The following is a 25,853-nucleotide window of genomic DNA, read 5'->3' on the forward strand; positions in this document are numbered from 1 at the left end:
ATGTTTTTTTCTGTGCTTTGTTTCAGAAAATACCCATCCATACGTTGCGGGAAAAAAACCCACAATGGTGGAGCCAGAATATGTGATAAATCGCCTTCCTGAATTGAGGTGTCACATGAATACCATTCCAGAGAAGTTAGTCAAAACATGGACAATGAAACTGTTGACAGAAGTGTTGCCAATCTAGAAGAGAACGTGGCTGAGCATCAAGATGTGCTTGACCCACACATAGCTGCGTACCACTACTTGGAAGCTGCAGAAGAGTACCCAAAGGTCCTAGTAAAAAGCAAGGATTATAGCAAATTACTATCAAAGGAGTCAGCCGAATACTACGAGAAAAACGTGAAGTTCCAGGACACACATCACATATGTGCAACCTACAAAGGGCCAGTCTATGAACCTAAGGTAAGTGATTCAGGTGGTGTGCCAATTTGTCAGTTTGAGTCAACATTACTCTTGATACTTATGACCGACAGGTGGCACCGAGAACGACGAGTGCGTATAACGTGTTCTATGGCACACACAACACTCAGAACGAGAAAGGCCCCTGCTGACTTGGTAAATAACCTACTGAGAACGACAAGCTTTTTATCGGAAGCCACAACATATGGTACGCCTTGAAAAATGTGTGTAAGGTTTCACTTACAAGTCATTCCTCTTTCAGGCATAAAGATGGAAGCACTTGCCCGGAAGAAGTTTGAAGATAAAGTTTCTGTACAGGTTATAGATGTACCACACAATATCCTTCTTTGAATTATTAACTAAGCAGATTAATATAATTAAAATAGAAGGTACAATTACCTCAGTGGTACCTTTATATTTTACCTTTATTCTTAGTATGTACCCATTTTATCTTTAATCAAGAAACTATTAGGTGTCTGAAACAGTGCGTGCTTATAGATATGTCGTCTTTTTCAGACTGCATTGGTGCTGCACTCTCTCCAGCCGTGGCTTGCTGGCAGCCCAGATGGCCTCTTCCTATCCGACCAGAAGCCCTGTATTCTTGAGATAAAGTGCCCATTCTCAAGAAAAGACGACATCATCATAGATGACCGATTGGAACACTCATTTGTGCCATACGTAAAATATGTAAATGGTAGACTGGCCTTCCTGAAGAGTCATAAGTATTACAAGTGCAGCTGCTAATGTATGTGTGCAACGTTCAGAGCTGCTATTTGTTTGTTTATTCAAGTAAGCAAAGCATAATAATTGACATTGAAAGACACAACAGTTTTCTGTGTGCATCATTGCGAGCACTAGAGGAATTTGACTTTGCTTGGCTACTGCCAGCATCTGCTAGATGGCGGCGAGTGTAGTTTTTTGTAATTGTATAAATTTTTAACGTGTTAAATTTAAGGCATTGTGTGAACTTGTAAAAAGAATAATAAAAACATGTGAACTGTACTAGTGAAAGTGGCTTGGGTGCTGTTTTCGATATATGTTGTGTGTAGGCTTTATGCCACATGGTTTTGACATGTGGACAGTAGTCAACACAAAGGTCTGTGAATAATGAAGAAAGACAATTTGATAGACACTTTATTCACAAACAAAATAGATAACAGTTGAACCATAACATTTAGGAATTGACTAGAAAGGCAGTTTCAAGCTGTGCTAGCTTCAACGCACTATTGTACATAATCATTCACAAATTCTACACCGTAGAGTCCACACGCTCTTCATCTATGATAGGGGATTGCAGGTTTGTTAAAAGACAGCACACATGAAATACATCTGAAATTTTTGCAATCATCTCTATGGTAACCCGTGAGTTGAGGATGTTGTATGCCTTTATGCGCTGAATTATTCTTTCAGCATGAATTCAGACTTGTACGATGTTGTACGTTTCCAATATTTCACTGTCAGTGAACTGGCCATGCCCTTGCAAGAAAGAGGGCATCACAAGAACAGCGTGAGCTTCCTTAACCCCTGACTTGATGCCTGAGGAGGTCTTGTCGGCCATGATTATGTCACCTGGCTGCACGAGATCTAAGAAGTCAACAGTAATGAATGCATCAGAACAAGGCCCTCCATATGCTTTTGATCGAAAACAGACTGCTCCATAAGGGGCTATTCCAACCAGGAATTTGAGTGTGTAGCCACCTTTATAGTTTGAGTACATCACTCGCTGCCACTCTACAGTGCTTCGCTTCTCAGTTCTAACCTCGGTACAGTCTATGATCATGGTGCAGCCAGGGTAGTGGATCTTGAAGCAGTTTGGCATTGCTGACATTATCACGTGCGATGGTGGTCGATAGATATATTTTTGAGTTGCAGTACTCAATGTACGGAGGATGCTGTGAAAGCGGCGTGAGGCTGTCCGCCCACTTACAGAAAATAGTACCGCAAGAGATGCGAACGAAATGCCCAGCTTCATTTTCATTAGGAACATAACAAGCCTGTAAAACAAAGAGATATCACATGTTCGGTCTGCAGGATTAGGGATAATGCCCAGCAAAAGGGCAAATACATCAACACTCACACCGCACAGGTCTCTCATAGCAGCCCTAGAGGATTTAACACTGTCATAGCCGCCAAAGTAACTGGATCTGATGTCTGGGCCACTGAAACAGGAGGCTGTGATGGGTTGGCATTGTACCTCAGCATCACACGTGACTGTGTGATTAATCTCAGTGCAAGCGTCAGTTTTATGTATTGAGCATACAAATATGGAAAACGGTGTTGTTGTACCTTCACAAGCTTGACTTTGGCAGGCCTGGGATAAAACAAGATGAGTTAGACAAATGTTGCATACAATTACCTAGCTGCTTAGAATAGAGGATAGTTTCTAACATAAAAATCCTAACAGCCTTGACCTCTCAAAATGGATGAATTGCAATATAGTGTGAATGGCTCTTCCATGGGAACAAAGTGAAAATATTCCTTGAAATTGCCGTTTATGTCATCACCTAAACTCAGATGAATTACCTGATCACACGAGGCCCTCATTGTCTCGGCAGTTGGCTGTAGCTCACTCAGCATTGGATCAACTTTGTCCACAGTTTCACTTGAGTCGTGCGCTGCTTCATCACTGCTTATGTCAACTCCTCGATGCTCATTTGTCCTATTGAGATTTGGGGTCCTTTTGCGCCACCTGAAAAGCGAGTAAAAGGTTAGTTACAAGCGGAACAAACAAATCTTTTTTCGCGGAGATTGACAGCAGTCAATATTATCTTTTTCATTTTATTTCTATTTTATTTTCTGGCGGAATGGCAAACGAAATGGGAATGCAAACTAGTTTGAATGTGTAGCACACTTAATGGTGCCAAAGAAAACCAAATTATAAAGTAGATTGTGCGGCTTAGCGTGCAAAATACGCCATCTGATTATGATGAGGAACAGTGCATTATTTTTCACCACCTAGGTTTTTCCAACGTGCTCCGAAATCGAAGAGGCCGAGTGTTTTGCATTTCACCCTCGACGAAACGTGGCCGCCGCGGCCGGGAATAAAACCCGCGGCCTCGTTATGGTGCCAAAGATTGAATGCCAAAGAAGCAAGGTTCTCCGTTGCCTTGAATGGCCTTACACGGTAGGCCACTGGGAACAACGTTGGGTTGTATCCAGGATTCCGTTCTCGAAATGTCTTGAGTAGATTCTCGACGACGACGTCGGTGTCCATGGAGAGCCATCGGCTTCGCTAGAAGTTAAAATTCACGATTATCAGATGACCATGCAGTTTGTTTACGCTAAATGCTAGAACTCTTCACTGCATGCAGCGTACAGAACAATATTAACAAGCCGTAGAAATACACTCTCTTATACTTCGCGTTGCCGCGACTGCCAGCACAAAGGTAATATTCACAACGTTATTTCTCCTTCAAAACTGCTGCACACTTACTTCACTCTGCGCACAGCAGCAATCCATTTCTTGCAGCGCTGCTCTTCCCACGACCGGCCAGGAAATCTGTAGAGTCGGAGAGCAGGCAGCCCTAGCGGCCGTTACAGTCTTTGACGCAGCAGTACCGCCGTCCCCATGCTTTCTTTCCTGGCAGTTTTCGATCTCTTGCACATTTGACATCGTAAAACAGCGGCATGAGAACCTGCAGGACGGTGGCGCACGCGGTTCAGAAGTTTCGAATCACACGCGGTCACAACAACAACACTTACGCCAGCTGGATTCGATGCCGTCGACTGACGTTGGATCAGTACCAGAGTTGCGCTTTCGGCGCTACAGGTGGCGCGGCCGTCGCCGGGAAACTCCACTGTCAAGAGCGTATACACACCATGCGAAAAACGTGCTTGCCGTCGTGTCAGCCGGCGCTCCATTCTTCATGCATGCTTCCACGCAGCCCAGTCGGTGGCATACCTCCGTGGCAGCCAATGGGCGGACGCGTACATTCAGCTTTTCGTCTCCGACCCTCTTGGCGAAAATGTCACTTATCGTGCAACGCACACACATGCTTACAGCTCACGAGGCGCACAACGCGCAGACAGCGACCACGAAAAAAAGCAATATGGCGACAAAAGGAAATGCCAAACAACCACGGAGGAAGGAAACTAAGGAGAGGCCCTGACGTCACTCTTTGTGAAGCAAAAGTGAAGCCGGAATTTGGTGTTGCTCATGACGATGCTCCGCCTTTTGGGCCACCCTCCTCTCTTGTTTACATCTTTCGCGAAACCACGCCGCGCTGCGCGTGGTGTCGCGCGCGGAGCGCGCGCGCTCGCGCAACATCTGGCAGAGCACGGTGCAGGTAACACAGCGCAACAAGACACGGTGACTAACGCAAACCCGCCCACTCAGCGCCTTTGCCACGGCACGAAACCTACCAGAGCAACACGTGTGAGCGCTCAAAACCATAACAACGCCGCCATTGTGGCCCAAAAGGCGTGGCCATACAACAAAAAAAATAAAAAAGCAGCAAAAAATTGTAACCTACTACGTCATTTCCGCCACACTTTTCTCCTAGCGCGCGGAGGGGGTAGGGCCTCTCCTTAGTTTCCTTCCTCCGTGCAAACAACCAAACACGCAAAAAAAAAAAAACAATGCCAATGTTGCTTGTTAACATTTTTACATTTCGCTAAGTTTGGTGAAAAACTTTCAAAAATATTTCGTTCGAGAAGAACTCGTGTAATTTGTTTATGCGAAGCTGTCAGCTATACACGAAGTGTAATAGAATAAAGTATGTTGTTGCGCAAATGGCAATTGTCTCCGTTGGAACAGCAATTTAGTGTCAACGGCAATGTGAGGCATAGCTTTCGAGATTCCCTCCGTGACGACACATCGTTCAGATCTCTAAAGGCCACAATTCCATCAAGTTGATCACGAAGGGAGAGCTCGCAAATGGTGGCGTTTCACCACTGGTCTGGCTCATTCACTAAGTGCTCGATCTTTCAGCCACGCGAGTGCAGTGGCAAAGCTAAGCTGCTTAACCAATGCACTGAAGGTTATTTTACGCGGTAACGATGGCTCGAGAAGAGGTGAACGGCATCAATCGACAAATGTATTTTTCTGCCGACGGCCAGGTCGCGCTTGCTGATGGGAACATGAGTCTCTGAGTCGCATCGCGGTTTATGTTTATAGATGTAACACATGAATAAATCAAGCACACTAGGAGACTATTTGTCTCCGTCCTGTTTCAAAGGTTTTTGGTGCCGATAATCATCATCATTGTAGTTGGCATGACCTCTGCCACTCGGTGGTGTGAGCGCGCTTACATTGCATTTTGTTACATATCTTGCCGTAATGTAATAGCGTAAATTTACGCGAGGTCGCCTTTCCGCAGGCTGTGCATCGGTGTGGTAGCTGGGGATGCCACGTAATGGACATCTTTGTAAGCACCAGTAGGATCCGTACATCGACGTACCGATAGGCTCGAAACAAAAGTTCAGAAACCTGTTACCTCTCATTATTCTGAATGATTCTGAATGCTTCTGCATGCATTGAGGAAGGCATGAAGCTACGTCGACGACACAGGCGCTCTTTGTCCAGCCAGTTTCAATTTCAAGGTGCCTGCCAAGGGGAAATAATTGTTCGCGAAGCTCCCATATGAAATCCGCTATTCAAAATTTTATCATTGAGATAGGCAGTGTCGAGCATGGGCACCAAAGTACTCATTTGATGTAGCCGCCTATTGTTGATAATTAGAAGGTTAATTACCCTAACTTCGTTAAATGTACTCGTAATTCAGTGTGGCACTTGCTCTGTATCTTGAGGCCGCCAATCTCTACACTCGTATGGCCAACATAACATTACCGTGATTTATATGTCGCAACCTTAAAAATTTGGTGCAGCTAAAAACAATATACCCTGTACTTTGCCCACTGGGATGTACCTCTTCTCTCCTTGGTAGTACAATATTCAAGCTTTACACAGTGTCACCTGCACTCAATCTTTATGAGGTCTTCCGTTGCAGTTACAGCGCACATTGCAATATCCACAGTTACTAAAATAAGGTGAACCCCTCCGGAGATTGTGCATTTGGGGCTGCAGTGGCTCAATAGTGAAAGAGTGTATTATTTTGCAGTGGCCTTTTTTCTGCACTTGAACGTACAGCCGCATGTGCAACAAATTTTTTTTCATAATAGTTTCAAGCTCTGGTCAGCTTAATTACGCCACTTCATGTTGTAGCCCCAACTAAGAAATTTTACAGTGTTTTTTTTTGTGTAAATTGTATGTCGCCTGTTTAACTCGGTCAGTTGTTGGCATTTGAGAATAGAAAATCAATAATATTTCATCAAATTATTGTGTTATACATAAACATTTTGGTGATCCACCACTGTGCTGGCTCAATGAATGTCGTAATTTTGTGGAGTTTCCATTGAATCAATCATAATACAGCAGGTCAACGATGAAAAGTCAACAACCATTTGTGTAAGTGTAGGTCTCATTTTGCGTGTATAACCATTTGCGATGCTTTTAAGTTTAGTGTCGCTTTGAAGGTGCCTGCAGATTTTGCACCTGGGTCGACGACATGCTTTTATTACAGGGAATGATCTTGGCTGATTTTTGCCAGCACTAACATGTCTTGAATGTTTCCGTTGTGGCAATAAGTAACCCTGCGAATTTCATTGATATCCTAGAATGTTCATTCTGTAAGAGAATACATCGGTGAAACGGGACAGTCAATGAACGTTAGGTTAAACGCACTTCTCGCGGACACAGCTAAAGAGCTTCCCAAAGATGTCGCCGAGAATTTCAACCATCTACTTCATACGTTTGATGAACATATACTCCATATCTTACAGTGAAATTTCCGTTCTGGACGAGAAAGAATATACGAACAATCATACCTTATCAGTACGTTTAAGAAATTGCAACCAATGGGCATAAAGGTTTCAAAGCGGCCTTCAGAATTTATTCGCTATGCCAAATTTCAAGCTATAGGCAAGAACACTTAGCTATTTGCATTTTGTTGCTTAGTGGTTTTCTTTCCTCCCTTTCTTCTTTCTACTATTTATATATTTATTCCATCTTACAAAATTTTTTTCCGAGCAGCATTCTCTGCCGTCCCCTTTGTTATCTCTTTCTGGGAGATGATAGCCTACAACCTCTAGCGAAGGAGATAATAGAGGGGTGCTGCGCACACGGCCATTGACACGCCGGCTGACACATACGGCCGTGTCATCGGCCTTGTGCATGGCCCTCTTTATTTACAATTCTACACACTCGCCGCTAACACTCCTTTGGCCGTTGCCGCATCCACCCGCCTTACCCCCTTTGCCCTTCAGAAGAACCCTGCATATATGCACTATGCAGAGGAAAGCGCATGTCGCCTTGCAAAAGACAAATCCACTTGTCGAAACGTTTTCTCCCGCTTTTACCTTGTTCTCGCTTCGCTCATTACATAGTCGGGTATCGTGCATTTAGATCAGCAACCGATAATCCTGCAAAAAAGCACTCGGTGGCATCTTCTGTAAGAAGGCTATCATTGAAACTGGTGGATGCGAAAGAGCGTTACTGTGCTCCTGTGCCTGTGATTCATGAACATGGTTCGCATGTACATTATTGGCACACAAGAAAGCATCCCATGCATTTACGCACGCATGTAGGCATGAACAATATCCAGCGACGCTTTCTTTATTGTACAAGTGTCCGTAAATGATCCACCGACGCGTTCAGATTGATTCGCTTTCTCATTCCAAATAAAACGACGGTCAATTTCGCAATAAAATATTAAAATCACTTATCTAATCGTGCTGCCCACGCCTTTTGTGCGTTGGTTTTACGTTTCGGTGAATAATTATCATTCTCATCATGATCAGCTTATTTTATCGTCACTGTAAGATGTTATCCAGCGTTTTGTAATTACGCTGTCCGGCTAGTTTTGCTTTGGTGATGTTAGCATTGTTGTGTGAGTACTTTACGAGCTGTTAAACATTTATGTCATTATGTGCCACAAGAAAAAGCAGGTATGCAATACGACATCTGCAAGTAAATTCACAGATCGTATGTCAACCGTACTGTATCTCATCCCACTTATTCGGAAAAGAGTAGATAGACCAATGTGGTCAATGCTTTCATGACCTAGGGCGGTAGCATTAACTGAATGTCAAGAATGGTTATATACACACAAATACATACATAAATATAACAAATTTCACAGAAGTGTACAATAAGCACAAAAAACCTAGAAAAAGAAAATCTGCATATCGGCTGCTGCTTTCGCGACAGACACCTCGGCAACGTAGCCCAAGGTGTCACATCCCCAAATTTTACAAACGCGAAGACGCCCTTTGCAGCATCCAGTTTCCAGCGCGAACCCTGCAACCTGGTTCGGGCACAATCACTGCAGCGGAAACCTGGATTCTAGGAATAATAGTTACAAGTGTGAACGTGTAAACACAACGAGAGTACATGATAAGTTCTGCGGAACTGCTAGAGCAATTAACAATACACATCGATAAGAACAAATCCAATATTTTAGTTTTGTTTAGAGATAACACATCAACATTTTGTTGGTTGAAATACTTCAGTAGGGAAGGTAGTGTATGTGTTTAAGGCGTTGGCAGTCATAATTAGTACGTGAGAAAGAGAACTGCCATGGTGCCTGGTGACGATATGAATATGCACTTCCATTTTGTTGTAAAGTTGTCAGGGTTAGGAATGAATCGAGCTTTCTCAGCATAGCATTTCTATAGCTTAGTAATGTTCTGAATTTATATATGTCACGAGCTCTGGTTATTTTGTTTTGTTGGAAAAGCTTTTGCGTATGCTCGCAAAGAGAAACGTTCGCTGTCGCCCGCATTGCTTTCTTTTGAAGTATTTCCAGCATTTGAATATATTGCGCTGTAGTGTTACCCCATATAAGGGAACAGTAACCGAGATGTAAATGGAAAAGGGCATGATAAATGAGACGCTTAACTTTAAAATATAATGCACTTCTATTCCGATTTAACACACCAACTACTTGTCGTACCTTTGAGGAAACATGACTAACGTGTTCATTCCAGGACATCTGCGCTGTGAATATTACGGCTAGGGTTTTTATGGATGACGTAATGTTAATTTTATGCGGACTCAAAACAATATTATCTGGCAATGTAGTAGAATTTCCCGGAGCATGAAAAATAGCGCATTTTGTTTTGGTTTCATTGAGGATGAGGCCGTTTGCCTTAGACCATGCTCGAAGTCCATAACAAACGGAGCTTGCTATAAGCGTTATTTCTTTTAAGTCTTTACCTGTAAAGAAAACCAAGCAATCATCTGCATACGTGACAAATTTGCACATATCGCTTACTTATACAATATCATTAATGTAATACAGGAAACGTATCGGTCCAAGGATGCTGCCTTGGGGCACACCAGCTGTCAAAGGTTTTATCTGCGATCTGTTCTCAGTAATTTCAACAAACTTTCAACAGGTTTCTAAATAAGATCGAATAAGTTCAAGTGTCATTCCTCCGAAGCCATATTTTTCCAGCTTTATCAGCAGTAATTTATGGTTGACTCTATCAAAGCTTTCCTGAAGTCTAAGTATAACCCTACAGTCAGAAAATTTTTCTCAATGTTCTCTAGAATAAGCTTTTTCTGTATACTTAAGGCAGTTTCCGTAGACTACTTTTTCTTAAGCCCGTGTTGACAGTCGGTTCGCAGGCCATGTTTTTGCGAAAAATTATCAATATGAAAGGTAAACATTTTTTCGAGTCCCTTTGATAGCCCAGGAAGTATAGATACTGGCTGATAATTGCCCATATTGTTTTTGTCACCTCCTTTGTGAATAACTAGTACTCTCGCTACCTGCATATTACGCGGGAAAACTCCGGTTGACAAGGAAATATTAAAAATCTGCATTACTGTAGGTGCAAGTAAGTCTATGACGTTCTTAATTGGCCTAATTACTAAATCATCTGCGTCTCTACTATGGTCATTTTTCAAGGACGAAAATTTTCTAATCACCTCAGGGATGCTAGTAGGCTTTAGGAATAAACATTTTCTTAATAAAGCTGCATGCATTGTATATTGAATGTCGTGATCTACGCATCCTACTTTAAGAAAGAAATCGTTAAAATTGTTCGCAAGTTCTGTACCACATACAAAAGTGCCATCAATGTTCAACGTATCTGTTCGTGTATCAACTTCCGATTTGGTGTTTCGTTTATTTTTTTCCATACTTTGTCACTTCGGCGCATACAATCATTGTTAAATATACGGCTGTAGCAGTCACTTTTCGCCTTTTCTTTTTCTTTGATCAATTATTACTAAACTGTTTACGTTCTTTCCACTTTGACAAGTCCTTTGACTTGATAAAAGACTGATAAAGCTTATTTTTCGGGTTGATTTGCCTAACGAGTTCTTTCGAAAGCCATGGCTTGCGCGACTTTCTTCGACTCTGATAGTTTTCATGCGGGAATGATTTGAAGTACAGCGTTTTGAGTTTGCTCACAAACTTGTCATGTGACTCATTGGCAACTTCAATGGCAAAAATATCGCTCCAGTTCATTTCGCGCACGGCTACTCTTAATTTATCTAACGTTTGAGCCGATATCTTGCGGTACGTTGTCTTTTCAGTGCACGCACTTTTAATGGCGCCTTTACTTTCTAGAAAGTTGGGAAAGTTTACGTTCTAGAAATTTCTTGATACTTGATGTCAAGATGCCGTCAGTAACCTTTCTTGATACAGAACTTTGTTTCTAGACAAATCTCTGCTCATGTCCTTTGCCTAACAAGCGCATTCGTCATTTCTAATTCGCGCTCTCTTATTATTTTTGTAGCGACCATGTTCGTCGCCATCTCGTGACTTTTGACTGTACTTAAAGCCGAATGCTTGTTCTGAGTGAACTCAAATGAAAGTAGACGCCTGTCCTGCCGTATGTGCTCTTTCTAGGTATCTTTTTGCACCGTTGAATTCTTGAACAATTCTGAATTATTTCGCTTACTGACATGAACACCAACGTTAGCTCTCACATGCGATGTTTTGGAGCAGCAGTGATATTTCCGGACCTGGCACTGTAGTGGGATAATAAACAGATGTGCTTTCAGCTTTCATATCACATCCCACAAAGCTGCAGCTATAACATGACCTGCAGGTTAAAGCTAAGCCAATTCAAGAAAGCTGTTGATTCAACTGTGTGATGCCAGGTGGACTCCTATAGCATATTGGGCCAAAGCGATTTCCCAAGGCCCTGATCTTTTTTTGTGTGCTCGATCTCTTCATGAAGTGTAAAAGAGCGAGCAACTTCATTTTAAAGCACAGCGCGTGTAGAGGCTGACGATCCTAACACAATAAACGTTCTTATTATGGAGCCTGTACTGGTTTCTTTTGTAGCATCGTGCTGTTTTCGGGTGGGTGACATTTCCTTTCATCAATCTTCTTCCACTTTACGGATTTCCTCAGAACTGGTTTGCAAGTCATGTACTGACTCCCCCGGCGTAATCTCATAGAGCCCCATGCAGGAACTTGGCAAGCTCCAGAAAGATGTTACCAGAAACCGAGAAGCCATCCTCGATAAGTAAATGTCTGTTTGTTAGTTTGCTCGCTGGTTTGCTTTTTCGTTCGCTTGTTTGTTTCTTTGTTCTTTTTCCAGAGTGAAGTTAGCCCTAAATTATACTTGGGCATGTCTCTTTGGCTACAGTGCTCTGTAGTTGAGATTTTCTTCATCAAAGCAAATTGACGCTCAGCTTCTTGCTACTCTGCTTCAGCCTCCATGGCAATTCGTGTCACAATAAAGACAGACGGGGGACACAGCTCAGTTTATGCGCGGCAAGTTGGCTTGAGGGAACGCCGAACGAACCCCGAGTCAGACAAACCCCTTTTTGCAAAAAATTATTGCAGAATTATTTGCAGCAAACATTGACCCGTGGATCGGAATAGTTCGTACCGATATTGTGCTGTAACGCTATCTGCCGGTTAGGTTCATAAAAATCAGGCACCTTATCCGCGGTAAGTTTGAAGGCCACCCCACAAAAGCCGATGCTGGGAGCATCGCTTTTACCGGAACGAACCCCGAGTCAGACACACCCCTTTTCGCGAAAAATTATTGCTGAATTTTTTGCAGCAAACATTGACCCGTGGATCGGAATAGTTGGTACCGATATTGTGCTGTAACGCTATCTGCCGGTTAGGTTCATAAAAATCAGGCACCTTATCCGCGGTAAGTATGAAGGCCACCCCACAAAAGCCGATGCTGGGAGCATCGCTTTTACCCGAACGAACCCCGAGTCAGACACACCCCTTTTTGCGAAAAAGTATTGCAGAATTATTTGCAGCAAACATTGACCCGTGGATCGGAATAGTTGGTACCGATATTGTGCTGTAACGCTATCTGCCGCTTAGGTTTATAAAAATCAGGCACCTTATCCGCGGTAAGTTTGAAGGCCACCCCACAAAAGCCGATGCTGGAAGCATCGCTTTTACCCGAACGAACCCCGAGTCAGACACACCCCTGTTTGCGAAAAATTATTGCAGAATTATTTGCAGCAAACATTGACCCGTGGATCGGAATAGTTGGTACCGATATTGTGCTGTAACGCTATCTGCCGGTTAGGTTCATAAAAATCAGGCACCTTATCCGCGGTAAGCTTGAAGGCCACCCCACAAAAGCCGATGCTGGAAGCATCGCTTTTACCCGAACGAACCCCGAGTCAGACACACCCCTTTTTCCGAAAAATTATTGCAGAATTATTTGCAGCAAACATTGACCCGTGGATCGGAATAGTTGGTACCGATATTGTGCTGTAACGCTATCTGCCGGTTAGGTTCATAAAAATCAGGCACCTTATCCGCGGTAAGTTTGAAGGCCACCCCACAAAAGCCGATGCTGGGAGCATCGCTTTTACCCGAACGAACCCCGAGTCAGACACACCCCTTTTTCCGAAAAATTATTGCAGAATTATTTGCAGCAAACATTGACCCGTGGATCGGAATAGTTGGTACCGATATTGTGCTGTAACGCTATCTGCCGGTTAGGTTCATAAAAATCAGGCACCTTATCCGCGGTAAGCTTGAAGGCCACCCCACAAAAGCCGATGCTGGGAGCATCGCTTTTACCCGAACGAGCCCCGAGTCAGACACACCCCTTTTTGCGAAAAATTATTGCAGAATTATTTGTAGCAAACATTGACCCGTGGATCGGAATAGTTGGTACCGATATTGTGCTGTAACGCTATCTGCCGGTTAGGTTCATAAATATCAGGCACCTTATCCGCGGTAAGTTTGAAGGCCACCCCACAAAAGCGATGCTGGCAGCATCGCTTTTACCAACATCATTTACGAGCATGAAAGTGACCTAGGCCTATGACAGGCTTCGAGTAGCCACATTAACGCATAAATTTGTACCACCGCGCATAAGAAAAGTGACAGGCCTGAGCGGCACAAGCAGCACACTCGCAGCGTCAGCTGGAGTGGCGGCTCCATGGGAGACCGTCGTAAGCTGCATGAAGACTTGAAGCGTCATTTTCACGAGAGCAAACTGAACTGTCTGCCCGGCCGTGACGGCGAGTGGTGGCTTGTGCTGCTTTGTTCACAATGGTCTGCTGAACCAGACGCTGCCTGGTTGCAGCCGCGCGAGTAGCTCTACGATTGGTTTCTTAAGCTGTGGTTCGTACCTTGCAAGGTGGCGCCACAACGTGTACCAAAGAGTAAACACAGGTATCGGGACTACGCACCGCACATGTCACATCCGTTGACTCATAGCACGATACAATGCAACTGCTATATGTCGTGATACTTGCTGGAATACAACGGAACTGTAATGCAGGAGTGCGCACACATCAACGCTCCCATTGCTTGAATAGTGGCACGAAACGGTACAACTGCTATTGTCATGCCACCTAGTGCAACAATATTAAAGTTCTATGCAAAGTGCGCACTTATCCGCCCTGCGCAGCTCGCATCGCTCATCGTGTGACTTCTGACGCAGTATAAGGCATGTCTTTGCAGCAGCAAGCAAGCACTGTTGTGGTGCAGTGGTACAGTGCCTGACTTCCACGCAGAGGGCGCGAGTACAATCCTGGCAGGAATAGGTTTTTTTTTTTCATTCCTGGCAGCACCTGTGACGGCTATTGGAATAAACCGAAAGGGCTATTGGAATAAACCAATAACAGCATACTCTGTAAAAGTGCTATTTATGTTTGTATTTCAACGCGAAAGAACATTCACTGCGGCAAGGACGTGTTACTGCGCTTTTCTGCGGTATTTACTCATCTGGATATTTCGCACTATTTGGCGGTGAAATATGCAGGAATGTTGCGCCCTCTCTGTAGAACCCTTTCACCGAAAGCAGGCCGAAGTAGTTGGCAAGGTATGACTTCCGAGATATTGTGCGCAGCGTAGGCTTTCTACGCAAGAATCCTGACTGTCGTAGGTGAAGACCCTTTCGTCACAGGAGTCTCCGGAACTAAATTTTGTCTACACTAAGTCACTTCTTAGAGTATAATTAATGAAAAAAGGTTTCTAGAAACGTAAAATAAGATCCTAGTTCGACTTACCGATAACTTTTTGTGTCGGTTTCACAAATTTTTGAGAGGGGTGAAAGATACGCGTGCTAAAGGCGTCATCGCTATAGCAACCGTAAATTCTCAACTGCGAATGCCCGAAGTACCCTGAATGTAATGTACGAAATGTTTACAAGGAAGGCGGATCGACATTGTAGACCCTCCAAAGCACGCTGTTTACAGGAAAGATTGTGACGACGCGTAGACAACGGAGAAGTGGAATGCCATGATGTGTTGTAATTTCAGTTCTCTTTATTAGAGGGCCTCTCCCCAGGCCTCGTAGCATATTTTGGCTATGCGCTAGAAGTTGTTACGCGTCCTCTTGGGAATCTTCTATCGCAGTAAATTTTCAAATTGGTTCAATACTAGCCTAGTTAGAAACATTTCAGTGCCACGAAACCATGATTTCAGGAGGCGAGCGTCACCACCAACAATTGCACTCTCTCCACTTGCCCTGGTCTAGCCTTCGCAAGCAAAATTCATTCCCTGCGTTCTCCCGTACAGGAGCTGGAGAATCGCGTGGTGCCGCATACGTCCCGGGATCCTCCTTCGTTTTTACAATGCCAAGCATTTCTTGGCGAGCATTTGCCACTTGGACAATCATCTATCTATCTATCTATCTATCTATCTATCTATCTATCTATCTATCTATCTATCTATCTATCTATCTATCTATCTGTCTATCTATCTATCTATCTAGCCTCCTAATTTTTGGTGATATCATGGTCGTTTCATTAACTTGGTAGGGACCCGCCGTGGTTGCTCAGTGGCTATGGTGTTGGGCTGCTGAGCACGAGGTCGCGGGATCGAATCCCGGCCACGGCGGCCGCATTTCGATGGGGGCGAAATGGGAAAACACCCGTGTACTTCGATTTAGGTGCACGTTAAAGAACCCCAAGTGGTCGAAATTTCCGGAGTCCCCCACTACGGCGTGCCTCATAATCAGAAAATCGTTTTGGCACGTAAAACACCATAATTTAAAAAAAAACTTGGTAGGAACCAAATTTGGCATAATATGACAACAGTGTACGACGAACATAAATGACAGGTCATCACATGAATATTATGATACGTGTGTCATGTAGGCCATGAAACAGCCGCCTACATATTCGTGCTCTTGTAGCGACGGTCCGTCACTTCGTTGTCTCTTTCTTGGAGCCGAGACGACGGTCCAACTGGGGCGCCACCACAACCACTGGGCAAACCTCCTTTTACTTTTGAATAAAACCAATCCACTCATCGTTCTCAAGCTGACAAAATGTGTATACCTTTCTTTCCTCCACTACACCGAGCTCCCAACACTCGCATATTCATTTAGTTAACCTGGTACGTACCATAAGGGGCATAGTATGACAATAATGTACAAAGAACAAAAATTATTGGTCATGAAATCGTGTAATGTAGGTCATGAAAGAGCCGCCTACGTCTTGGTATGTACCAAAATTGGCATATTATGACAAGAACGTATGACGAACAATAATTATATGTGTCGTCACATGCGTTTCATGTAAGTCACGAAACAGCCGCCTACGTCTTGGTGTGTACCGAAATTGGCATATTATGACAAGAACGTATGACGAACAATAATAATGTGTGTCGTCACATGCGTTTCATGTAAGTCACGAAACAGCCGCCTACGTCTTGGTATGTACCAAAATTGGCATATTATGACAAGAACGTATGACGAACACAAATTATATGTGTCGTCACATGCGTTTCATGTAAGTCACGAAACAGCCGCCTACGTCTTGGTATGTACCGAAATTGGCATAGCATCAAATGAGTTTATGACAAACATAAATGATGGCTCTTCACAAGAATGTCATGACAGGCATGTCGTGTAGGTAATGAAGCAGCCGCCTACGTCTTGGTGCTCTCATGGCCGTTTCGTTAACTTGTTGGCTCCCAGCAGACTGCTTCGCATAACATCGATTCCCACAGGGCGTACGATCGGCCGGCTTTTTCTTTTCTCTCGCTTTAATCCTGCGCGGAGCATTTCTGTTGACGGTCGCGTGCGCAAGCTGCTGTGTTTGCCTCGTTTCGCGCAGTGCACGATCTTGCACGGTTTGCGCGAGAACACCTGACTGATAGCATAAGCCAGTGCTACACCAACACTGAGGCAGTCCCAGAGCATGATCTGGCAATAGAGCACGGTACAAGATGACATAGTTTCCCTTTCAGCGGGCGCGACTTCACGACGTAGGAACAAGCAGACGAAACGGGAGTACACGTCTCTTTCTGCGATGCGAACTATACGGAAACATGCAGGCAATCGGTTTGTGTGTTTTATTATTTCTTTAAACTTTGATACCTGTTTCGAATCAACAGATTACACAAATTAACACAGGGTTGCCTTGAATAATTATCGAAGTGTCACGCGTCACTATGAACGACGTAACAGCATACACATGTACGGAGGCGCACTTGCTGATGTACGTCATTCCCTCTTCTTGGAGTACGGCGCCCGTGAGGAGAAGGGCAAACGACTTTTAGTGAGAAATTTAAACTATTTGCGCGCCACGTAGCGATCCAATTCTTACCAGACACGATGGTGAGCGTGCATTCTATGTACTGCGCTTGTCAACTCATTATGGCCAGACCTGGTGAGGAGCCCTTTGAGGGCTCGGAGGCTTTACGTGTAACAATCCCCTGTCGACAGCAAAGTTCCATCCTTCTGCAAACACAACTACAGTATCGCAGGAAGCGAAGTTCAACTGAAAAGGAAGCGTCGATGCCAGTCCTCATTGCGGGACATCACAGAACGTCGAAAGCGTTGATAGCAAACGAAACCCGTAGAAAGCTAAGGAGGCAACGGTTCTCGCATGCGTCTGTAAACGTTTTAATGCGTTAGCATTAGGAGTGTCAAAGTGCAAGAACGTGTATGTGTGTGACATATGAGCAGCACTGGTCGTGGTAGAGAGGGGATGGGAGAGCTTCGAAGAACGTGTATATGTTTATAGTAAAACAAATTATGGGGTTTTGCGTGCCAAAACTACTATCTGATTACGAGGCACGCCGTAGTGAGGAACTGCGGAAATTGGAACTACATAGGGTTCTTTAACGGTGCGCATAAATGTGCACCTAAAACTGCTGTACCTAAAACAGTGCACCTAAAACGGATGTAGTCGCATGATCAAGATATATATATAGCGTTATCAAACAGAAGTTTTACGGTGTTGTTAAAATTAGGTGCTGGGAAGTACATGAAGTTCACTTATGCAAATGAAGTATGGGGCCAGGTAGACACAAGGCGAGATGACAATTATTGCTGTGTGCCGTCCAATTAAGTTATCTTAATGAACTCCTTCTTTAGTGACTGCAGTAATCGGGCATGTTTGCATTGAAAAGTTAGAGGCAGTCGTGATTCTACACAGTTGCACTTCGCAGAATGCTTCTAGCATGCCCGTGTTCCAAGATATCCTGCGGCATACTTTAGCAGCCGATAGTGAAAGGGGAAGAGTTGTCATCTTTACCTATGCCTCCGCCACATTTTCAGACTAAACGCCGCCTTTAACAGCCGCGTCACATCAGGGAGGAGCTTTTGCGCCGATTCTCACAGTCTTGCATCCGTAATGATGCGAACGGAAATTAAAATTTGTGGCCGCATATCTCGGAACATGGGCATGCTCGAACATCCGGTTGAGCGGCAATCTTGTGGCATTTCCGGGCTTTTTTCAAGCTCGCAAACACTTTTATGTAGCACGTATTGAGCAACAGGAAACTGCATCGGGAGTTTTTAATGTCGCTCTACAATTTCCCCGTTGACACTTTTCTTCTAAATATAATGTCTATGACTACATAATTAAGCATAATTATTTAGCTAGGCGGCATGAAAAGATAGTTTGAGTATCGCCAAGCGCCGGCATACAACACTGCCTTTCATAGTAAGGTTCGTTGCAGCGCAACACAAGACGAGGCCAAAAGAATGTATAAAACGACGACACGGCGCTGACTATCAACTGATATTTTATTGAATATATGCCTAAAATATATATAGGTGCCAGACGATAAGGATGACATGCACGGCACACAGAGATACATCGAGGCAACTATGACGAACTGATCAAAATTGACATAGGTAACGCAGTTCCTTGTCATAAGGAACGATAGACGGTTCGCTGGTACATGCCTTGTCCCTAACATTTATATTGTAAGCCTCAGCGATTTCCCTGACCAATTGACTGGCGAGTATCAAAATGACATTAGTTTTTTTTTTTTTAAATAGGAGCAACAACTGCACGACTGACACTGCTCCACGTGGTGAAGTCGCGCAACCCTTGAAGAGATAGCTCATGCTCCCTAAGTCGAACATTCACACAGCGCTTCGTTTGTCCCACGTACTTTCTGCCACAACATAATTGAATGGCATAATTAACCTGCTTAGCACAGGGGATGTACGTGTTCACATGACTGACAGTGCACTTTCCCTTTACTTGTCTATCCTTCAGCAATTTATCAACTAACGGGCATGTGCGACCTATCTTATGTTTCGCAAAAATACGAAGATCATTGCTGTACCTCGAACCAACGCTCTTAAACCCATGCACCAACTTGTGTACATATGGTACTACTGCGTTTTTCTTTCTTTTTTCTTCTAATTTAGTTTTAATACCTAAGTCATCTATGCTGATGATGCCACGAACCATACTTTCACTCACAGATGAAATCGCACAAGGAAGGACATGCCGTTCCGGGCCATAGTCTCGGAAAAGGATAGCTGGCAGTTAAGTGCGTCGCGATTTCTGCAGAGGAATCTGGGGTGCTTACCGATAGTTGATCCTTTCCTGATAGCCATTTTGGCTACAGTGTGCAGTTACCTGGAAGGCGGTTCGTTGAACATGCGGTGTGCCTTCAGCGTAGGTGTGGAAACCTTATATTACTCCCTTCCACATTCCCAGGTTATGAAATGTGTTAAACACTGCATAGTGTGTAACAATGATGAAGAAGCCTTCCTTAATGGTTGCGGTATCTCAGTAGAAGCCTTTCTTGAACTTCTTTCCTTTCACTTGAGATCAACCTTTGTTTCATGGAGAGGGGGTCTGTATATACAAAAATGGAGGGTATGCATTGGATCGTGCGTAGCTCCTATAATTAGTGACATTTTTCCACGTTATATTGATAGGCAACTAGAGGGCCACCTTGCTAAGCTTTCTAATCAGGTTTTTCGCTGTGTTGATGATTTATTTATATTTTTTACCAGTGAAATTCACCCCGAGGGTGTTCATTGAATTTTGACGTTATTCAGGCATCACGGCATGGGCCTTGATTGTACATTCGAAGTTCCTAAAGGTCATCAACTGCAGTTTCTAGACCTGAGATTAACTTTTGGTAAAAATCATGTCTGCTCAAAACATGGCGGTTAAGCCCATTTTGAACTATAACTCCGGTCATTCTAAAGTAGTGAAGCGGGCTACAGCGAAGACCATCCTAAATGCTGCATTAAGGAAGTCATGTTTTCATAAGTCAGACTGCTTTTTTCTGATCAGGTAAATCGATTACCGGACGCTAGTTCTTCCCAAGTGATTTTTATCAGTGAGTGAAAGTATGGTTCGCGGCATCAAGATCATAGATGACCAAGCTACGAAAATTAAATTAGAAGAAAAAAGAGAAAAAAAACGCAGTAGTACCGTATGTACACAAGTTGGCGCATGGGTTTAAGAGTGTTGGTTCGAGGTACAGCATTGATGCTCGTTTTTCAGCGAAACATAAGCCGCATATGCCCCTTAGTTGATAATTTGCTGAAGGATAAGCAAGTAAAGGGAAAGTGCACTGTCAAACATGTGAACAGGTACATCACTTGTGCTAAGCAGGTTGAGTATGCAATTCCATTATCTTGTGGCAGAGAGCACGTGGGACAAACGAAGCGCTGTGTGAATGTTCGACTTAGGGAGCATGAGCTATCACTTCAAGGGGTTGCGCGACTTCATCTCCCGGAGCACTACAAGTCGTGCGGTTGTCGTCCTTATTTAAAAAAAACTAATGGAATTTGTAACCACGCGAGCCAATTGACAAGGGAAATCGCTGAGGCTTACAATATAAAGATTAGGGACAGGGCATGTATCAGCGAATAGTCTATCATTCCTCATGACAAGTAACTGTGTTACCTATGTCAATTTTGATTATGTGTCAGTTGGTCATAGTTGGCTCCCTGTATCTCTGTGTCTCGTACATGTCATGGTTATCAACTGGCACCTATATAGATGTTAGACAAAAGTTCAATAAAGTATCAGTTGAGTGTCAGCACCGTGTCGTCGTTTTATACCTTTTTTCCTCGTCTTGTGTTGCGCTGTAACGAACCTTACTATGATTCCCAACCAACTGGCCCAACTTGCCGCCTTTATGAAACATTACCTTTGTTCTGTTGAGCTACATGGCCTTTCAATATTTTTAATCTCTGGCAAAAGTTAGCTGGGACACACAGTATACATGTATGAACGAGAAGAGCAAGCAATCCGAAGGGCCCGATTAATAATACTCAAAGCATCACACGCCCAAATATGGCAGTAAGGACAGCGTAAGGAAAATTGTTTGTAGTTCTTAATTCAATGAAATAATTCGTAAATGGAAAGGAAAGTGGTCATTTGTTGTTCACCCACTTTCATTTCCATTTCTTCATGATTTCTTTAATTCAGGTATTGACAAGATATTGTCACGTGGTAGTGACGTTAAAGAACACAGTAGCAATACTGTGAAAGACAAAACTAGCTTTTATTGGGCGAACCTGTGCCTACAAAACAGGCTACACTTAAAGCACAACGAGAGTGGCGAACACAGTCGGCGATCGTCGAAAACCTGATCAGCGGGTCAAGCGCGTCGGCTTTTATACATCAGTCGTCAAATGTTGCAGAGTAATCGCTGGGACCCGCGTGCCTTGCACAAAGTTCTACATTATTCGCGTCACACACACATGCGTTCAGATTACACAAGGTTCGGTCACAGACAGCGGATGGAAGCATCGATAGCATTCCAGAAACTTCTATACATGCAGGCGCGTCCTGCGCTGAGCGATAACATTTCAGGGACCGCAAAAGTGCCCACCCGTAAAAGATAAACGAGCTCACGTGTTACTATAATGTCCCTAGTGCTGTCCTTCATGTCACTGCTTGTCGGCTTGGCATACATATATATATAAATATAAGTAAATATATATATATATATATATATATATATATATATATATATATATATATATATATATATATATATATATATATATATATATATATATATATAAGCGTGTGTGCGTGTGTGTGATATGACAATGAAACTGGATGAAGAACAAATGACCACTTTGATATATATTTAACTAAAAAAAAAGAACAAAAACAAACGTCATGGCATATTTTTTTACGGACATTTAGGTCGGAGGACCGGCCTTCGCCGCGGAGTGACTCCTATTTTGACTCCGACAAAGACCGGTCCTCTGGCCGAAATGTCAGTAAAAGCACATATGCCATAACGGTCGTCACCTCACTTCAAATATCCTCACCTCAAAGCACCTCACCGCAAGCAACTTGGTCACGCAAATGCCCGTTTTCGTGCAGGTTAGTTACCTGCCACATGCATCTTGCTGTTGTTCTAGTGATCGCTTCTTGTCTGTGGTGTCGTGCCCCCCCGACATGCCTGACTGTTGGCGTATTGCACTAGGTGAGCTATTGTGTTCAATTGCTTATAATGCTCATGTTGTGCGCTTATTACTTATGTTATCCGGAGACATTGAGGTAAGCCCCGGGCCTGACCACGGTGACGCTAACCCTGCTCCCACCCTCGAAACAATCTATAACGCTATTTCTCTCCTCGAAATGACCCAGCATTCCATCCTGAGTGAACTCGCGTTAATCCGTGCTGCGCAGTCAAATACAGATAGCTTAGCTGGACGCCTTGCCGCCCGCGTCGACAAATTAGAGCAAACCGTTGAAGCAAGCCAAGCTTGCCATCCTATCCATGGCACTGAGACTGGTTCTGTTATTTCCAAGCTTTTGTCGGAAGTGCAAGCATGAACTGAAAAATGCGACGACTCGGAAAATAGACTTCGGCGTTGCAACTTGGTGTTTTTTGGTCTCCGTGACGTGGTTGGCGAGTCTTGGGAGCAGTCCGAGGACCAGATTATTTCATTCTGCCGCGACAAACTGAACGTATCAGTCGATACTAGTAACATTGAACGGGCCCATAGACTAGGTCGATTCCAAGAAAAGAAGAACCGCCATATTATCGTGAAGTTTGCGCGGTGTAAAGAGAAGTCCCAAATTCTCTCCTGTGGCGGGAAGTTGAAAGGCACATCATTTGCTATACGCGAAGATTATTCCGCACGTGTGTGCCTGGCTAGGAAAGAACTTTATCTTTACGCGCAGGAGAGAAGTCTTCCTTTTAATAATAGGTTCGATAAACTTATCATATCTGTCTATGATATCATATCATATCATATCCTAGACCGACTCTGTTATCGAATTCGAAACCTAGCCACCAACACATACTTGCGCTCACCCTTTTTCATCCTTCGTCTTTGACTCTCCCACTCCTGTCTTTGAAGCAACTTATCACCTTGAACAGGGTGTGCTTTCGAACGTCCGTAGTTACTTACCAAAAATGATATCGTGGAAGCTCTTCTTTAGGATAGTGAAACCAACTTTGCCATCTTCAGCGGATCATGGCTAACTCCGGGCATCGAAAGCGACGAACTATTGCAGGATGCCACCTCATTAATTACTTATAGATACGTTAGGACTTCACGTAGGGGCGGTGGTGTATTGGTCTTTGTTCGATCCAATATAGCCTCATGTTCCGTTGCGATTAACTGCAGCCTAGAGATTGTCTGCGTTAAACTGTCCCTCAAAACATGTACGAACATACTTATACCATGTTATCGCCCTCCGCACTGCAACCACACCTTTACTAGTGACTTGCACTCGGTTGTAGTTAATTTGACTTCCCGGTTCCCCAACGCCAATTACATTCTTTGTGGCCATTTCAACTTCCCTAATATTGACTGGAACAACTCCACCGTATCATCAAGATTATCCAAAGACTTCCTTCAGTTAACCCTATTGTTCAACCTCACTCAGACTGTCCACTCGCCCACTAGGGGCTCTAACATACTCGATCTTGTTTTGGTCTCAAACCCTGAATTAGTTTCATCAGTGTCCCTTGTCATGGAACTAAATGATCACAAAGCCGTAACATTCCACCTACCTGTCCCGTTAAAAAAAAACAGCTAATAAAAAATTATATCAGGAGCTACAGCAAGGCCAACTTTTCTACGATTAATTTCGAACTAAAATCTTTCTTTTAATGTTTTCCTCAATCTGCTTCTTCACGATCAGTTAACAATAACTGGTTACTGTTCAAACAGCAAATTCAAAATCTAATTGACAAACACGTCCCTCTGATTCGCATTCGAGGCGATGCAGGCAAGCCCTGGTATTCCAACTCGCTAAAGAGACTATTGCGCAAGAAAAAAAGATTGCATCGTGTCGCTCATAAATCGTCCTCAGCATCTAAATGCAAGAAATACTCCGATTGCCTGAGCGAATATGCCTGTCTTTTGGGGCACTCGAAACGCAAATTTCATCATGAGGATCTAAAAAAATATCATTAGTGTTAACCGCAAACAAATTTAGAGCATTTTAAAACCAAAGAATGTCCCATAACATTGCGCTTGTTTATCGAGGCCGCTCAGACGTTCCACTTGATCAGCGGTCTAATGTCATGAATCCATATTTCTCGCCTGCTTTCACCTCCGAACCTGTTCATGACCTACCGGCGCTGCCTACACCAAATTTTCGTGTAATACCAACGGTCGTCATCACAGTTGAAGGCATTTTGTGCCTCAATAACAAATTAAGAATTTCGAGTGCTCCGGAACCTGACAATTATCCTGCAAAGTTCCTTAAACGCACTAAGGACGTGTCGAGTCGCATCTTGCAGATAGTTTTTGCGCAATCCCTTTTAGAAGGTGAAATTCCGCATGACTGGAAGACTGCGAAAGTAACCCCGGATTTCAAAAAGGGCAACTGCTCTGACCCGTCAAATTATCGGCCTATATCGCTGACATGCGTGGCATGCAAACTAATGGAACACATCATATATTCCCACGTCTCCAGTCTTCTCGATAATAATTCTTTCTTTTTCCGCAAGCAGCATGGCTTTCGCCCCGGGCTATCATGTGAAAGACAATTATTCGAATTCACTACAGACCTTAACTTGAACTTGGATTCGTCGTTTCAGACCGACGTCATTTACATTGATTTTTAAAGGCATTTGATCGTGTAGCTCATCGTCGTCTCATGGCCAAACTCAGTTGTCTTAATGTTGACCCGCTTACCTTGTCATATATCAAAAACTTTCTAACAGCACGATTTCAGTTCAGTCATTGGCGGTAAGCTTTCAACAGCAGCACAAATAGTATCCGGCGTCCCTCAGGAATCAGTTCTTGGCTCGCTTCTCTTTCTTATCTTCATAAATGACTTGCCATCTGGAATAACGTCATCTATTCGCCTCTTTGCTGATGATTGCGTTGTATATCGTCGAATCTCAAACAGTAGGGATCAATCATAACTACAGTGCGACCTAAACCTAATTCAAACGTGGTGCTCGCGCTGGTTGATGGAGCCCAAAGCCTCAAACTTCAAATTCATGGTTGCTTCACGAAAAAAAAATTACCTGATCTTTCTGTGTTCCCTTAATTCGACAGCTTTATCACATGCTAGCTCTAACTGATACCTAGGCGTCCTCATTAGCAGTAAACTGACACAGTCGGAGCACATCTCGAATGTTGTAACTGGTACCTCAAGGTCGCTAGGTTACTTAAAAAGAACACCACGTCTCTCCCCCCCCCCCCCCCCCCCCGGAACCAAAAAAAACAGCCTACAAAACCTTCGTTAGGAGCAAACTCGAATATGCTTCTCCCAATTGGAGCCCTTACCAAGATCATTGAATTACCTCTCTCGAGTCGGTCCAAAATCGTCCTGCCCGATTTATATCATCA

At 43.7% G+C, this 25,853-nt stretch overlaps 1 long non-coding RNA gene and 1 pseudogene across 2 annotated transcripts; one reads left to right on the top strand and one right to left on the bottom strand.

Annotated features, from left to right (window-relative positions):
• LOC129383012 (uncharacterized) lies at window positions 1–1,404 on the top strand. 2 transcript variants are annotated; one of them, XR_011893133.1, is made up of 4 exons: window positions 1–405; window positions 477–610; window positions 665–729; window positions 919–1,404. It is a non-coding gene; the product is annotated as an uncharacterized lncRNA (long non-coding RNA). The 2 variants fall into 2 exon arrangements; XR_011893134.1 differs by having other exon boundaries at window positions 665–720.
• A 247-nt stretch (window positions 1,405–1,651) lies between these two features.
• LOC126524248 (uncharacterized) lies at window positions 1,652–22,490 on the bottom strand (annotated as a pseudogene).
• Between the last annotated feature and the right edge of the window lie 3,363 nt (window positions 22,491–25,853).

Source organism: Dermacentor andersoni, chromosome 3 (assembly GCF_023375885.2).
Source record: "Dermacentor andersoni chromosome 3, qqDerAnde1_hic_scaffold, whole genome shotgun sequence".
Taxonomy (NCBI): domain Eukaryota; kingdom Metazoa; phylum Arthropoda; class Arachnida; order Ixodida; family Ixodidae; genus Dermacentor; species Dermacentor andersoni.